Source organism: Monodelphis domestica, chromosome 1, assembly GCF_027887165.1.
Source record: "Monodelphis domestica isolate mMonDom1 chromosome 1, mMonDom1.pri, whole genome shotgun sequence".
Taxonomy (NCBI): Eukaryota; Metazoa; Chordata; class Mammalia; order Didelphimorphia; family Didelphidae; genus Monodelphis; species Monodelphis domestica.
In genome coordinates, this window is record NC_077227.1 from 342,370,110 (window position 1) to 342,388,138 (window position 18,029).

At 38.6% G+C, this 18,029-nt stretch overlaps 1 protein-coding gene across 7 annotated transcripts in view; it reads right to left on the reverse strand.

Moving 5' to 3' along the window:
- The window catches only part of NR3C1 (nuclear receptor subfamily 3 group C member 1), a 153,721-nt gene extending 152,189 nt beyond the window's left edge, over window positions 1-1,532 (reverse strand). For 2 of the 7 annotated variants that reach the window (XM_056811435.1, XM_007473815.3), the window contains exon 1: window positions 914-1,017. The gene's annotated coding sequence lies outside the window, so the exon portion shown is untranslated. Of the gene's footprint in view, window positions 1-58; window positions 156-213; window positions 1,032-1,331 lie in introns of those variants that run through there. The other 5 variants (XM_007473817.3, XM_056811434.1, XM_007473814.3 and 2 more) reach the window with 5 other exon arrangements.
- Window positions 1,533-18,029: the final 16,497 nt, after the last annotated feature.

Sequence of the window (18,029 nt, forward strand, 5' to 3'; positions counted from 1 at the left end):
CCACCCTGGTACTCTGCACCCCCACGCCTCTTACCCCTGTCCGCACATATAGGCTTACCTCCCTGCAACATCAACCGCAGCAGCTAAGCGATGATTACTGCATTTCAACTCCAGTCCCGGCACGCGCTTTGTACCCTCCTCTACCCCTCATCCTTCTGCCCTTCATCCCCAAAGGAAAATGAAAAAATGAAAATAAATGCGGAGACAACAAACCTGGTCTTTCTTTGGAGAGAGAAGAAGCAGAGAAGCTTAGTTTGTGTAGTTTCTTTTTCTCCTTTCCTTCCCACCCCCACCCCACTCCATTTCTCCAGGCTGAGCTGACTTAGAAGATCAATTCTAATGACGGGGATGACGAAGAATACCCGGTGGGTGATGCATGTGACAGAGGACCGGCGAGGCCCGCAGTCCTCAAGGAGGGAACTGGGCTGGCGGGGGGCGGAGGGTGGGGGAGAGTGCCTAGTGCACAAAGTCCACAAGTCTGGGACACGGGGCCGGGCAGGGGGACGGCTTTCTCCAGGGGACAACTAGGCAGAGGTGGTCCGGCCACGGCCAGCACGAGATACTTTAGGTGTCTTAGGAAAAGACGCCTGAAAAGGAATACAGTTCTGGACCGCGGTGGAGGAGAGGGGTAGGGGTGGCAGCGAGCAGCCCCCAAGGCACACATAAGGGTTGGGGAAGGAGGAGGCAAGGAAGGGGGCGCGGTGCAGCGTACTAGTCTATCTCTCAGACTTGACCGTCAGACACGCCCTCGGGCGAACATTAGGGGGGGGATAGCATACGTACATTTGGCCCCGAGGGAGTTGCATGCAGGAAGGTTCCCCCCACCCACGCATCGTCTGTGCAGCAAAGTCTGCAGCCGCCGCTCCCCCCCCCCCCTTTCTTGCGCTATGAGAAGTTGCAAAGCAAAACCCACCCTCACTCTCTCCAGTCCCCCACCCTAGTCGAGCCGGAGCCGCAGCGGCGGCAGCGGCAGCAGCAGCCGCAAGAGAGGAGGCGTCGCCTGCCAAGTTCAACCTCCACCCCTCCCATCGCTCTCACTTAAAGGAAGTTACAAGCCAAATGAAAAAAAAAAGCCAACAAAAAAAAACCACCCTCTAGCAGGCTAGATTTCTTTGCACTTTTGGAGGGGAAGGAAATAGGGGGAGTGGGAGAGTTGCACGTGAAATAGAAATGACTTGCACTGGGAATGGCAGGGACACTGCACCTCTTACACATAACCCACATCTAACCTTTCTTCCAGCCCCAGACCAAATTGGGAGCTGGAGTCCCTCCCTTCAATTGTGGGTCTGGCTGTGACATTTGCTAGATCTTGCACTTCGCACACTACTGACCCTTCCTCTTCCTCTCTCCCCTTGCGTCTCTCCTCCCCAATTTGGGCCCCCGACAGAATATCTTTTCAAGTTTCTGCAAAAACTCCTTGCAATAAATCCCGTTAGACTTCCTCTTCAGGTTTAAGTGAATCACGTGCTTAACTCTCCGGGTACGACTTATAGAGAGGAAGACAGCCCAAAGACCCCTCCGTCAGTCCGAGACGCTCGCCTCTGGGGCGGGAACCAGCACCCCTTTCCAGGGAGCCCGCCCCCGCCACGTCCAGTGGAGAGCGTCAGAAGAATCTAGTCTTCTACCCCTGGTGCCAGTTATCGTATTTATGGTTATGATTTGTCCATGTGTGCACGTGAGGCGATATGCCCGCCCCTGGGGTGACAGCCGCGCGGGAAAAGTATGTTTGGAGAAGCCCCCAGTGGAACACTCCCGGCTCCCAGGACTCTGGCACCCGTCGCAGTGAAGCTGTCACTTTAGGTCAGATTTTAGCCCCGGTCATCCCCTTCAGTCTCCAGCCATCCCGACGACGGATTGGGGAGCTCGCCGGAAGCTTCCGGCCGCCATCTTGGTAAAGGAAATTTATTCCCCTCAAGCTCTAGCGTCCATATTGGTCCAAGAAGCAGCCTCAAGCGTTGGCCAAATGCTTTATTTAGGACTTTATATGAAACGTGTCTACAAAAATCTTTGTCACTAAAGAAATGGATGGGGCCTTGAACAGACAGCCTCGGCAGAGAAGACTTCCGCGGGATGCCCCTCCCTTCCCCTTAAGGTTGCTCCCGGGTACCCATATTGGTAAAGTAAATGCTCGCCATCTTGGTAAAGGGCAAGTGCGCATGCGTTAACCAAGTCTTGGCTAGAACAGGACACAGGGTTATGTTTGAAGCTTTGGGTAGAGCATTGGTGTCAAACTCAAATAGAAATTGGGGATCGCTGAACTGTACGTAATGATCCCTGTGGCCATATATTGACTTAGAAAAGCACACATTAACAATTATTTTTGATGTATTCAATTAAATATTTCCCGATTACATTTTAATAAATGTAACACTCAAGAGTAAATATAGCCTGAGGATTGTGTTTGACACCTCTATGGCAGAGTGCCTACCTAATGGATGAGGAACAAAACCCAGGAGTGTGGGATAAAGGACTACTCATTTGACTAAACTAAAGATCCTTTCTAGGAGACATAGAGTTTTGCATATCTTTCCACAATATTATAATCTTTTATGTCTTGCCAAAGATACTCTGAAAGACTTGGGCAATTTTTCATCCACTAATTCTTAGACACTCAAGGTTATGGGATTTAGAGCTGGAAAAGATTGTAGAAATCAGCATGACACATAGAATAATGGATCTGAAGTCAGGAAATCCTGGATTTAACTCCCAGCACTGAATAGCTGGGTAACCATGTGATCAAGAGTGCAGCTTCCTTATCTGTAGAAGGAGAAGAACTGTATTACTTACCTACATCACAGAGTTATTATACAATTCTAATGAGATAATGTATGTGAAGTATTCCAGGCTTTCAGGACAGCAAATGAAAAGATACAGAAACAAGAGATAGAATATTGTGAGTGAGGAATAGCAGGTAAACCAATAGAGCTGAACCATAAAATTAATGGAGGGAAATAATGTATATCCTCCTTTCTTCTCCCCTGCCCTTATTCTCTCTTCTGCTTCTATTATTTTGACCTTTGCAATATTAAGTATTAAATTGTGTTAAAACAACAAGCATATCTTAATTATCTCCTGTGTACCAGGTATTGTAATGAGAAATGAGGATACAAATATAATATCAAAGTTAAACAGACTCTGCCCTGGGACCTTACATTTTGCTAGAAGAGAACAACATATTCCCAGATAAGTCAATGCAGAGGGCACTAACAATTGTAATAATCAAGAGCTTTTCAGAAATACTTGAATTGAGCCTTGGTGGAAGCTACAGATCAAAAAGGTAGAAGTGAGGAAGGAAAACATTCCAGGAACAGGAGAAAGCTTGTCTATAGTGACAAGGGCAGGAGATGAAATATTGGTATTTGAGGGATTTTGGCTAGAAGGTAAACTTCATGAAGGGGTTACTTTTCATTTGTTTCCAACTCTTTGTGGACCCTATTTGGAGTTTTCTTGGCATAGATACTGGAATGGTTTGCCATTTCCTTCTCCAGATCATGTTATTGAGGTAAATAGGGTTAAGTATCTAAGGCCAGATTTGAACTCAGGTCTTTCTGACCCCAAATCCTGCATTCTACCATGGTGCCATCTCACTGCCCTAGACATGAGGGGGAGTGATGTTTAATTTGTCTAGAAAGATAAAATGGAGCCAGATTGTGAAGGATTTTAAATGCCAAATAGACTAGTTCCCCTCTTACCTAACGCCAATAGAAAATTACAAACCTCTTCAGCAGAGGAGTGCTCTGGGCACAACTGCACTTTAAGAATATTAATTTAGCAGCTATATGTGGAGGACACATTAGAGAAGGGAGATATTGGATATAAGGAGACCAATTAAGAGGCCATTGAAATAGTCCAGGGGATAGATGATTGTTGTATGAGTAGAAAGAAAGGGATGGATGTAACAGATATTGAGGAGGTGAAATTATTAAGATTTGACAGCTATGGGGGAGGGTGAATGAGACTGAAGAGTTGAGAATGACTGATGTTTCAAACTTGGATGACTGAAAAAAAATGAATATATATTTTCCTGAAATTGAGAAATTGGGAGGAAGGGTACATTTAGTAGGAAAGAATATACTTTGTTTTATATTGTCGTTCAGTTACTTCAGTTTTATCTGACTGTATCTAACTCTCTGTGAGCTCATTTGAGGTTTTCTTAGAAAAGATACTGGAAGTGGTTTGCTGTTTATTTTCTTCAGCACATTTTAAAGAGGAGGAAACTGAGGTAAACATGATTATGTGACTTATAAGGGTCACATAGCTAGGAAGTGTCTGAGGTCAGCTTTGAATTCAGGTCTTCCTAACTCCAGGAGTGGAACTCCATTTACTATCTAGCTGCCCCTAATTTATACATGTTAAATTTGATATGTTTAAGGGATATCCAAGTGGAGTTGCCTAGCACATACTTGAATATAGGGGACCTGGGCTTTGAAGAGAGATGAATACTAAATATGTAGATTTAGGAGTTATCTGTGTACAGATGACAATGCCATGGAGCATTCCCATTTATAGGGGGTTGGACCTAAATGACGATACTAAAAAGAAATTGAGAAGGTTCAGTAATAGTTAGGAAAAGAACCAAGACAGGATACTGTGATAAAATCCAAGGAGCTGTATAGTGAAATGTTTGTATTTGTTGATAATTGTTTAGTTCATATTTAATTTTTTTTCAGAATGGGAGACAAAGAATATCTACATAGGAGGTTATGCTGTTGATTAGTGGCAAATAAAGAGCCATCAAGAAAAATAAGGACTGGGAAAAGGCTACTGGATTCAGCAGTTGGTTACTCAAGAGGGAATAGTTTTAGTTGAATAGTAGAATGAAAGCAAAGTGTTTTGGATCAAGTTAATTTGTAAAGGGGTTGTTCTTCATAAGGAAAAAGGTTACCTTTTACTATGAAACTGAAGCAAAGGGGAAGAGTCTGGGAAATGATGCTGAGATGAATTGAAAGTTGGGAAAGAGAGGGGGAACTTCAGAGTCAGTTTTTCTGTAAAGTGCAAGATAGTGCCCTCTGCTGAGAGGGAGGGATGATAGAGTTATCTAGGTGGCTTGGAAGGGAAGATCACATAAATATTCATTGTATAGGTCAGTGATGTTGAACCTCTTAGAGAATGAGTGCCCTGCCCTGTCACCCTTACCTTACACAGGGGAGGGAGGAAGCTGTGAAGATTAAAATCAATTCTCCCCTGATTATGAAGATTAAAATTTTAACCTTTGCCTATTTTTTAGATTTAATCACCAAAAGTGTAAACACCCAACTTAAAAGTTGAGTATGGAGATCTGCCCATTTTTAGATCTAATCACCAAAAGTGTAAACATCCCATTTAATGATTAAGTGGGAGGTCAGTGACCCACATGTGCAAAAGTGGGTAACAAATCAGAATTAAACTAACTGCCCCTGGGCAGTCTTAAGCAAAGCTTCAACTGTGATTGGTAGGTGTAAAATTAGGGGAAGACACAGGAACTGACGCAAAAGGAACATCTTTAAAAGGAGCTGTCACTTCCTGTGAGACACAGTTCTTCATTCTTTGGAAGTGGAGATTGGAGACAATTCTTCATTTTTTGGAGTGGAGCCTGGACCTGAGACCCAGTTCCTTGTGAGGCTGTTCTGAAACCTCTTCCTTTAAACTGACATGTGGTGAGTGAAGAGTTGACTCTTAACTGCTGGATTTTCTGAAAAAACTAACCTCAGGAGAGACTTACCTTTTGAGAGAGACTTCCCCAGGTCCTTGGCTTTGCCTAGGCCTAAGAACTAACTCTTCCTGCCTGGGTTGAGCCAGGGGCCAGGAGTAAATTTCTTAGTACTTAGGCTAGATATCTTACTTTATCCTCTTTCTGATTTTCTTATCTCAATCCTTCTACATTTTGTAAATAAATTATAAATAAATTCTCTTTGGAATATGTGACAACTCTCTTAAATAATCCAGTCCAACCCTTTAAAAATTAACCCCTTTTCACCCTTACAAAGTGCTCCCATTGGGCTGCTGGGCAGAGGGGCAGGTGAAGTGAAAAAATGTCCTTGGGTGCTTTGGAAATGGGGAAGGGAGCAGCTCAGCCCAAGTTCTTCTGCCTTTCTAGTAATGAACTCTGGTAGATGATGGCATGTGTACCCACAGAGAAGGTTCTATGTGCCCTCTCTGACACATAAGCCATAAGTTTGCTACCATGGCTATAGTTGATGAATTTAAAAGTCCTTCCAAGTGAGAGGCAGAAGACATGGCTTTTTAAAAAAAGTTTCTTACTAGTTGTGGGACCTTAGGAAAGTGACAACCTCATTAGGTCTCAGTATCCTCAGCTATAAATGATAAGGTTAGACCAGATAGTTTTTAAGGTCCCTTTAGGCTCTAAATCTTATGAAACAAATATAAACATGAAAATATGCTTTTATTGTTAAATCTGCACTACTGCCCCAGTCTACTAGCTACAAATAACATTTTTTACATTACTAAAAATGAGACGAGTAAAATTGTTAGCACACTGACTAAATACATTGCTACTTCAGAATAAACTACTTGCTTTGAGAAAGAACTATGTTCTTGTTCAACTCAAAAGAAAGAACAATCAGGAAAACCCAGCTAGGCTCTAAATATTTGAATATACTGCAACATTTGCATTTTATACTAACCATATCTATCTTAAAAATTTGGTGTAGATAAGGCAAGTCCACAATCATGACAAATACCATTTTATTCTTTTTATAAATGGAATACTTCCCTTCCCAAACTGGCCATGATAAATTAACAGCCTCTCTGGTGTTCTGTCATGTATTTGATGATTTAATTATTTAATGCTCATAAGTATAAAACTATCTATATATCTTTTTGAAGGCAGAGGTAGATAGTGGCACAGTGTATAGAGTTCAGGGTCTGGAGTTGGGAAGACCACCTGAGTTCAAATCTGGCTTCAGATACTTGCTAGTTATATGAATCTAAGGCAAGGTAAAACGGTTGTTTGCCTCAGTTTTTTCCAGTGTAAAATGAGGATAAAAATTTCACCTGTCTTGCAGGGTATTTTAGTGTGTTGCACATAGTAGGTGCTATGTAAATACTTGTTCCTCTTTCTTCTCTTTGAATAATCTGTATTTTTTAAAATAGAGCAACTTATTCTATAAGCAAGCCAACAAAAAAAAAAGGCAGTGTAAAAATTGATCTGCCAATTGAGAAAATGCTTTCATACAGAGGGACCTAATTTTCAAAAATATTTAACACATTAGAGCAGACATATTGAAAAGACTGCAGTTGATACTATATATTTGTTTTTTTACTTGTTCCTCATCAAGTTTTCTTTTGCTTGAGGCTCTCTGGATGCTATACTCCTTTGGTTAAAATTACTCTAATTTGCCCCACTTCTAAGCACAATCTCCCAGCTGATCTTTGCGTTCTCATACCTTGTTTTTTATTATTAGTTCACAAAGGTGTAGCAGCAGTAGAAGTAGTAGTAGCAGCAGAAGGAACAGTAGTAGTAGCAGTAAATGTTAATAGTAGTAGTAGTAGTAATTGTAACAATAGCAGTAGCAGCAGTTTTTGTTCTTACAAAAAGTCAATCAAGCACATTGGAGTTTAGGTAACTAAATTATTTTGAGTTTAGATAGGTGATACTTTTGCAAGCCATTAATATATTTCAAATCAATTTCGGAAGTGTTGTAAAGCTCTTTATTGTGCAATAATGGTTGTTCATTCTGATTTTTTTATTTGGCAACAGTTTTGCCCAGATGTTATTTTTCCATTCACGTTTGTTACCTAGTGTGGTTAGTTTGGATATCAGAGAATCAATTAAAACATTTTATTGAGTACCTACTATGTGTCGGGAACTGCGCTAAGCAGTAGGATTATAAAGAAAGACAAAAAGTCTCTGTTCTAGAGGAACTTAAAATCTAATGAGGGAGACAAAATGCAAATAACTATGTAGAAATAAGTTATATACAGGATAAATAGGAAATAGTAGAAAGAGGTGGATACTAGAATTAAGGGGGATCAGGAAGGGTTTTTGTAGAAGGTGGGATCTTTGCTTGAAGGAACTTGAAGAAAGCCGGGGAAACTAGGAGGCAGAGATGAGAGATAATTCTAAGCCTGAAGGACAACTAGTGAAAACGAAGGACTTTGAACCCCAAACAGAGGATTTTATGATTTGATTCTAGATGTAATGTAGAATGACTGGAGTTTAATTGAGTAGAAAGATGAAAACCTTAAGTCTGTGCTTTCAGAAAATTGCTTTGGCAGCTGAGGGGAGGATAATTTGGAGTGGAGAGATTTGTGGGAGAGGGAGACCAACTAGTTGGATATGGTAATAGCATAGGCATGAGGGCCTGATGAGCGGTATCAGAGGGAAAAAAGAGGCATATTTGAGAACTACAGCAAAGTTAAAAATTGAAAAGATGGAATTGGATATGGGGTGGGTGACAGATGAAAATGAGTGAGAAGTCAAGGCTGACACCTAGGTTCCATCTGATTCAATTAGCATTTATTAAATACCTACTATGTCCTGAGTACTGTGCTAAGTAGAAGAGATACAATGAATAAAAAGAAAGACAGTCTTTATCCTGAAGTTACTTATGGTCCAGAAGGGGAGACAAAATATAAAAAGAGGCAGAAAAGAGCTAGGGGAATGGAATGCCTTGGGGTTCCTGTCACAGGGGCATCTTGTTCGGTGGAGTTGAAACCAAATGGAATGAGCTGAGAGTCCATCTAAGTTGCTAACCAAACCTAGTACCTAGAGTACAAGCCTTTGATTATATCCTAAATGAATGAGTGAACAAAAAAAATTTAAGAACTTAACTATATATAAAGCATTTACTGAAACTACAAATAGAAAAGCAAGAAAATCCTTGATCTCAATTTGAGCTCACATTTTAATGGGGGAGACAATATATATTGAAAGTTTCAGATTGAAGGATCTTTAAGGTACAAGGGCAAAGAAGATGCCGATGTCTCTTCTTTTATCTCATTTTCACTGATAAAACATATCACTTTCTGATTTTGAACTATCTGACAGTACTAAGGACTTTGGTGACAAGAACTTTTGGCTAGTTTGGCACATATTGCTTCCTGGGGGAGAATCAACTGACCAACAATAATGGTGTGTTTAGAAGTGATATGCTTATCCTGGGAGGGGCATCTTGATCCATGGAGTTGAACATTGTGTGTAATTGGAAATCTTGTGCTTTTGAACTACATTTTTCCAGGAGTCCACTGACTTCTGTCCTTACATGCTGATGTAGACAGGGAATAAATAAAGTGGTCTTCCATGGCTAGCTCTCTTTGCTTCCTGGGTTGGAACAGACTGTTTGAATAGGTAGGTTAGCCATGGGCATGTGGTTTTATTTTGTTACTTCTAGTGATCATTAGTAAGTCTTATAAAATACAATATTGAAATTATTTATTAAAGGTCCTTCCCTATCCATTTAGGTTCCTTTTGTCATACCTCTAGGATCTCTCATAGTGAAGGAGAACTCCTCACTGAACATAGTGTGGAGGAATCCCAAATTGGATGTATCTTATAGACTGGGCAGGCCCAAAAATTTCTCTCCTGAATGTCAGGCAAGATAATCACATGGACCAGTGCACCCAGGAATGGTAGGAAGGAAAAACATCTTAAAACTGGGAGCTATTTGAAAAAGGCAATGTATTGCTCTTTCATAGAGTGAGCCATGCTTGCAATTTTACTTCCTACTTGGAAGAGTAACCTTGCTTCCCCTTCCCCCTTGGGGTAAAATGATAGGGGCCATGTGCTAACTCAGTCCCCTCCCCCATAGGCAGAAAATGGAAGCCTATCAGGGTTAGCCAAACTGAGGTAGGTGTGGGTGTGTTACCCTGCTGAAAAAATGACTAGAAAACCCATGTGGGGGTGGGGGAGAGATTTATACTTCACCCTCCAAGGAAAAAAAAGGTGCTCCTAAATGGCTCTTGAACCCTCAGGCAATCTGGCATGGACTGCAGTAGCTCATGAATAGCAGAAATGGCAAGGAGTTAGGAGTCTATTGCCTAAGGGAAACACACCTGGACTTACAAGGCAAGTAGTGAGCAAGCACTCAGCTGTTGGACATGTACTTTACCGGTTGCCTGGAGAGCAGCTCCAAGGACTCACGGCTTATGTGTTCTAAAGATACAGTGGCAGCAACCAACAACAGCAACAGGAACAGCAACAGCAGCAGGAGCAGGAGCAAGCTGAATCAGGAGGATCAGGAGAGGATGGTTGGGACAACCCAGGAGGCTGGATCAGTAGCAGTAAGGCAGCTGGCAGGAGGGGCAGCTGGGGAAATGGGGGGGGGGGAGGCCTGCAGGAGCAGGGCAGCAGCTCCAAAGAGAGTTTGGAGTTCTCTTGGAGTTTGGAGGGGTGGGATGGAGTGGGAGGTGGGTGGCGAAAAGCCATGACAGGAGAAAAGTGGCTTTGCAAAATGTATCTAGGCTATCTTAAAAAAATTAAGAATTCTTTCTCCAACTTCAGTGGTTGCCATCATTGTAAAAATAAAATTAATATATAATAATTTCAATATTATATTTTATAATATTTATTAATGATCACTAGAAGTAACAAAATAAAACCACATGCCCATGGCTAATCTACCTGTTCAAACAGCCTGTTTCATCAATGTCCTGACCCAGGAAGCAAAGAGAGCTAGCCATGGAAGACCACCTTATTTATTCCCTGTCTACATCAGCATGTAGGGACAGAAGTGGGCTCCTGGAAAATGTAGTTCATCATTGTATATCTCCTTTCAAATTCTCAGATATGTTTAACTTTCTGGTTTTCTCTTGGCTCTGAAGTTGTATTTCAAACCTCTTATTTAGTTCTGGTATGCAATTCTTAATTGACCTCTATTTTATTCAAGCTCCATTACCCATCCTGTAAAGTTATTTTAAGTTTTGTAAGGTAAATTGTTCTTGGTTATAAGCCTTTATCTTTAACCTTTCAGATTATATTACACAATCTCTTTTCCTTTTTAATGCTAGCTATCAAGAATATGAGTTCCTGATTGTGATAATTTAATTCTTTATTTTTGCTGCTTGAAGTATTTTTTTCCTTTATTATAGATGCTCAAGGTTCTGATTCTGACGTTCTTGGAAGTTGTCAATTTGGGATTTCTTTTAGGAGGCAACTGGTATAGTCTATCCATTTAAAAAAAAACTTTGTCTTTTGGTTCTAATGGTCAGCTTTCATTTATGATTCTTTGAAATATGATATTCAGACTTGTTTTGATTTTTTCGGTCATTATTTTATTCTAGTCATTCTTAGATTATATTTCTTTGGTCTGATTTCCAGGTTAGTTGTTTGTGATAGTATATACTTTATATTTTCTTGTTTCTTTTTCACTCTTTTAGATTGGTTTTTAATAATTTAATATGTTTTGTTGTCTGAGTCATTTACTTTAAGTTTGGCACTTTCTAATTTTTACTTAATCCAATTCTTGAATAAGGTTTCTTTTATGAAGCCAGGATCTACAGCTAGAATCTGTTTTTTTATAACAATCCTGCACCCAATAGAAATGCTTCACTCTGAGAAAAGTGGATCTCATGATTTATCAAATGCTTTGCAATTACTGATATGGCTGCAGCAATGGCTTTGTGAAATTTCTTTTTCTATTTTTCTTGCTATGCCTTACTTTTAATGGCAGCCAACCTGCAGCAGCCATTTTGCCTAAATGAAGCGTATCTAACAATTCTACTTTTTTTCTTCAAATCCATTATTTTCCTCTATTTCTTAGGAGGACTTTCTAAACCACCAGGAACACTACACTTAAAACTCATGATTTTAATAGAGTTTATGGCATTTAAGTGACACAAGATATGAGATCATTGTGAGATCCTTGTGAAAAGTTGTGAGATATTGCCATAAACAGACTTGTGCATAGAATCACAGTTCTTTTACTAAAGTTTTAATTTTAAGAAAAAGTATAGCTGTTAATTTATGTTATTAAAGAATAAAATACATATTATATAGGTAATATTATATATAACAGTACATATATTTTATACATTTATGAGTTACTAAACTTTTTCAGATATCTCCATTTCTAGCCTTTGTCTATCATCTACTGACTTTTGCATTCTTTTTTTTGCAAACTTTAACTTTTTACTTATTTTAACTTTAAAAAGAAATTTTATATATTTATAGTATTAAAGATAAAATATATTGATATTACATAATACTATACATATATTTTATGTATTTCTGAATTTCTAAACCTTTTATGAGTCATCTACTGACCTTTGTGTATTGTTTGCAAATTCTGTAATCTCCCCAAAAATTCTCATTTAATTTTTTACACCACCCCTCGATATATCAAAACTGCGATGGGGAAAACCATGATATGGAAGAGATATCTATATTGATGTTAATCAGGGAGAACCTATTTGAGATTAGGTAACATTAAAAAGGATACAGTCACCACAGGTGGCTAATTTCAATAGCCCTGGAGTAGGAATCATGAAAGCAGGTGAGGGATGTGATTCAGAAATGTGGTTTGGAAAGTCATAATTGGTGATAAAATGAAGAAGCAACAGGTTCCAGGGGAGAAGATGGTATCAAATTGAATTGGTTATCATATGGAATCAAGATTTTTAAGATAGAAAGTGAGGTAACAACAGGAAAGGTGACTTGAGAAAGTAGAGAAAAGGGTAAAGCAAATGAAGAGTTTGACAGAGAAAAGTCAAATAATAACAGGATTATTATGAGAATCAGGTGATGAAATGTATACATGATAGACTATAAACCTTGAAATAGTATTATAATAATTATCAGCCCCCACTTGTCCTCAGGTGACTTAAAATCTAGGTGAAATACCTTTGTTATGTAAAACACATAATAGCTTGATATTCTCCTAATTTTAGAATTGAAAGAGACTTTAGGAATTATGTATTCAAACCCCTTACTTTTTAACATGGGAAAAACAGAGTCTTTAACCTAGGCTTTAAGATGCAATGAGGAGACTAAACTCTCACTCTTTGTGGATGATATGATGGTCTACTTAGAGAATCCTAGAGAATCAACTAAAAAGCTAGTGGAAATAATCAACAACTTTAGCAAAGTTGTAGGATACAAAATAAATCCACACAAATCACCAGCATTTCTATATATTTCCAACACAACTCAGCAGCAAGAATTAGAAAGAGAAATTCCATTTAAAATCACTCTAGACAATATAAAATATTTAGCAATCTGTCAAGACAAACACAGGAATTATATGAACACAACTACAAAACACTTCCACACAATTAAAAATAGGTCTAAATAATAAAAAAAAAACATTAATTGCTCATGGATAGGACAACCTAATGTAATAAAAATGACAATCCTACCCAAATTAATTTACTTATTTAGTGCCATACCTATCAAACTACCAAAAAACTTTTTTACTGAATTAGAAAAAAATAAAACAAAGTTCATTTGAGAGAACAAAAGATCAAGAATATTAAGGGAAATAATGAAAAAAATATGAAGAATGTGGTCCTAGCAGTACTGGATCTTAAACTGTACTATAAATTAATGGTCATCAAAACAATATGGTACTGGCTAAGAGACAGAAAGGAGGATCAGTGAGATAGACTTGGGGTAAATGACCTCAGCAAGATAGTGTAAACCCAAACCCAAAGATCCCAGCTTTTGGGACAAAACCCCAGTATTTGACAAAAACTACTAGGAAAGTTGGAAAACAGTGTGGGAGAGATTAGGTTCAGGTCAACATCTCACACCTTACACCAAGATAAGCTCAGAATGGGTGAATGACTTAAATATAAAGAAGGAAACTATAAGTAAATTAGATGAACATCGAATAGTTTACCTGTGAGATCTATGGGAAAGGGAAGATTTTAAGACCTTTCAAGCAAGAGATAGAGAATATTACAAAATGTAAAATGAATAATTTTGATAACATTAAATTAAAAAGGGTTTGTACAAACAAAACCAATGCAACCAAAGTTAGAAAGGAAGCAACAAATTGGGGAAAAATCTTTATAACAAAAACCTCTGACAAAGGTCTTATTTCTCAAATTTACAAGGAGCTAAATCAAGCCATCTCCCAGTTGATAAATGGACAAGGGACATGAATAGGCAGTTTTCAGATAAAGAAATCAAAACTATCAATAAACACATGAAAAAGTATTCTAAATCTCTTATAATTAGAGAAATGCAAATCCAAACAACTTTGAGGCACCACCTCCAACCTAGCAGACTGGCTAATGTGGCAACAAAGGAAAATAATAAAGGAAATAAAGGAAGGGATGTGGCAAAATGGGGACACTAATGCATTGCTGGTGGAGTTGTGAATTGATCCAACCATTCCGGATGACAATTTGGAACTATGCCCAAAGGGCTTTAAAAGACTGCCTGCCTTTTGATCTAGCCATACCACTGCTGGGTTTGTACCCCAAAGAGATAATAGGGAAATATGTGTATAAAAATATTTATAGCCACACTCTTTTTGGTAGCAAAAAATTGGAAAATTAGGGGATGTCTTTTGATTGAGGAATGACTGAACAAGTTTTGATATCTGTTGGTGATGGAATACTATTGTGCTAAAAGGAATAATGAACTGGAGGAATTCCATGTGAATTGGAACAACCTCCAGGAATTGACACAGAGTAAAAGGAGCAGAACCAGGAGAACATTATGTACAAGACTGATACACTGTGGTACAATTGAAGGTAATAGACTTTTCTACTAGCAGCAATACAATGATCCAAGACAATTCTGAGGGACTTATGAGAAAGAATGATATCCACATCCAGAGAAAGAACTATGGGAGTAAAAACACAGAAGAAAAACAACTGCTTGATCACATGGGTTGATGGGGATATGATTGGGGATGTAGACTCAAAATGATCACTCTATTGCAAATATTAATAATATGGAAATAGGTTGATACATGCAAAACCTAGTGGATGGCTATGGGAGGGGTGTGGGAGAAGGGGAGGGAAAGAACATGAATCATGTAACTATGGAAAAATACTCTAAATTAATTAAATAAACCAATTTTAAAATGATACTTAGACAAAGATTTTTTTCTATTATATGATTATGTAAGTCACAGAATAAAATCACTAAATCAAGACTTGGGTAAATATTAAAGTTTACATAGATTCATAGTTTGTGCATTTTAAGAATCATAGTATTGGGGGCAGCTGGGTAGCTCTGGGGATTGAGAGCCAGGCCTAGAGATGGGAGGTCCTAGGTTCAAATCTGGCCTCAGACACTTCCCAGCTCTGTGACCCTGGGCAAGTCACTTGACCCCCATTGCCTCGCCCTCACCACTCTTCTACCTTAGAAGAATAGAAGAATACAGTACCAATACACAGCATTGATTCCAAGATAGAAGGTAAGGGTTAAAAAAAAAAAGAATCATAGCATCACAATTATGGTAAGGCTTATCCTGGATGCCTTGTGAGAGTCTGAAGTCCCTAAAGAGTGGAGTAGTTGTATTTCTTTCTAGGTCAGGAAAAGATGAAGCTATTGTAGAATTAGCATTGAAGGCAGGAGGTTTCTGCTATAGCTGATTTAAAAAAATCTTTGGATAGAGCCTCAGAGACTGGGTTGGAGAGAGTGATAGCAACAGATAAAGGACACTTGCCAGGAGACTTAAAGAGACTGGGGACTTTTCCTTTCCAGTTTACCACTTGGCTTGTTAACAGAAGCTAGTAGAAAGTGCCTAAATTAAGCCAACTGAGAGAAACCATTGTACCAATGGTGAATATACTCCACTCTCTGTTTCAGCCTTCCATTTATTGCTGAGTTAACATGCAACATAGTTCATTATTAAGTGTTTCTCTCTATTTTAAATTTTGCTTTTTATTGTATTTTTAAACAACTATTTTCAAGGTAAAGAAAATTATTTTAATTGCATTAAGTTAATATTTTTTATTATAGAACATTTGATAAGGAGGTCTGGAGAAAACCTGTGGTTAATTGAGTTCTCAAAATTTGGCTGGCTGAGAATCTCTTTTCTAGTTTGGTTATTAAAAGATCTGCCTGGGGGCTCAGAGAATTATGAATTTCAATCTATATTTTAAAGCTTTCTAACTTCTCAGAGAAGAGGAGCCATGCCAAGCTGGTCTTAGATTAAACTCATCATTACTTAATAACAGTTCCAAGAAGATAATTTATTCTTTCACAGGCATTTTGGGTTTTCTTTACCTCTTAAGGCAAGAGAATAGAGCAGAAACAGAAGCAGATATCTCAAGACAAAGTCATACCCTAAGTTGATCCAGGTAGATAATGGAGATGATAGGGGTAATGGTTAAAGAAAATTAGTTCCATTTTCTTTCCCAGAGCTCTTCTTTCAAACATCAGCTGGTCACTGGATAGAAAGAAACAGAGCTAATATTTGAACCTAGGTACCCTGACTGCAAACCCAAGAATATTTCCACTTTACCAGCAAGGTAAGAAGGAATAGTGTAAAGGAATGAAGTTAGGAGATAGTGGTACCAGCAAGGAACTGCCGGAAAGCCAGTGCAACTGGATGGACCAAATAGAGTATGGAGGGGAAGAAGACTTTATAAATGTGAAGGTAGCAAGATGAGAAGAGCCCTAAATAAGAAAAGCCACAGTAAGATTGACAACATTGTCCAGTTTTCTTCCATGGCTGAAAGAAACAAAATAATTAGAAAAAATTAAAACCTAAAAAAAATAAAGCAAAAAAAAAAGCACAATTTTGTTACCATTATCGACTACATTTGTAGCATTAGATGAAAAGTTATATTTAAACAGAGACCAAAACTGGAAAGGATCAAAGAAGAAACTGGAAGTGCTAAAAGCACTACTTTTGGCTATTACACAGTTCTATCCAGAGTCAGCTCAAGTTCTGAATGGATAGGAATAGGGAGTAAAAAGATGCAACTAATTTAATGTTCCCAGAACACTGAAAACATCAAATATTGGGGATGTCATTCTTACAGTTTTTCTGCTATTTGAATGTTTTGAGGCCCAAGAGGCTCTTTCTCTTGGTAAATAATTTCTGACAATCCATAACAGCCAGGGACCTAGAATGTATTAAAAGCAGCTTAGTCTAAAGAGCCCTAGGTTGTGATAAGATTGAACAGTCAATCAATAAATATTTATTAAATATCTACTATGTGTCAGTCACCACGCTAAGCAATAAAGATACAAAAAGAGACCAAAGGCAATGTCTGCCCTCAGGGAGCTTACAATCTAACAGAACAAAGATGAATCATTCAGTTAAAACTGTGTAGCAGAAAAAAAGGAGGGGGCAGGGTGAAGATAGGTGGCTCATATGGATAAAGTTCAAGGCCTGGGAGATGGGAGGTCCTAGGGTCAAATCTGGCCTCAGATACTTTTGAGCATTGTGACCCTGGGCAAGTCACTTAACCCCCATTGCCTACCCTTAACTTCTGTATTAGAATTGATACTGAGATGGAAGGCTCAAACCACTAAGTGGGGTAAAGAAATCATTGATTATCTGGGATGTATGAGATGTATGAGGGGAAGCCAACCAATCTTATCCCCAAAAAATAATTTCCAGAAGCTTTAAGAATCATAGGTTTAGAGCCTAAAGGAAGCTTAGAGACCACTAAATCCAACTCTCTCTTTTTCTAGGTAAGGAAACTGTGGGTCAGAGAACTGACTTGTGACTAAATGAGACTAATTATGAATTAATGAGTTCCAGTAATAACTTGTATGGGGTATCTCAAAAATATAATCTATTAAAACTGTATTGAGACATCATTTCAAAGAATTGTCTACTTGGAAGCAATAATTCCTCTCAATTGTTTTATTTGTAGGTGACTCAGTGATGTTTTGTTGTTTCTTAGTCATCTCTCAATATACACTTTGTACATAGAGATTTTTTTGGGAAAGATACCAGAGTGCTCCCATTTTATAGATAAGGAATTGAGGCAAGAAGGAGTTAAACAAGTTGCTCATGATTATAAGGCTAGTAAATGTACAAATTCAGATCTTCCCAACTCCAGTTCTGCATTATCTAGCTGCCCCTCATGAGATAGTTATATCCAGACTTCAGCCAGTTTTATTTTTAACAAGAATATTTAGACCCTCTTGGCAGTAATACCTACATAAATGATTA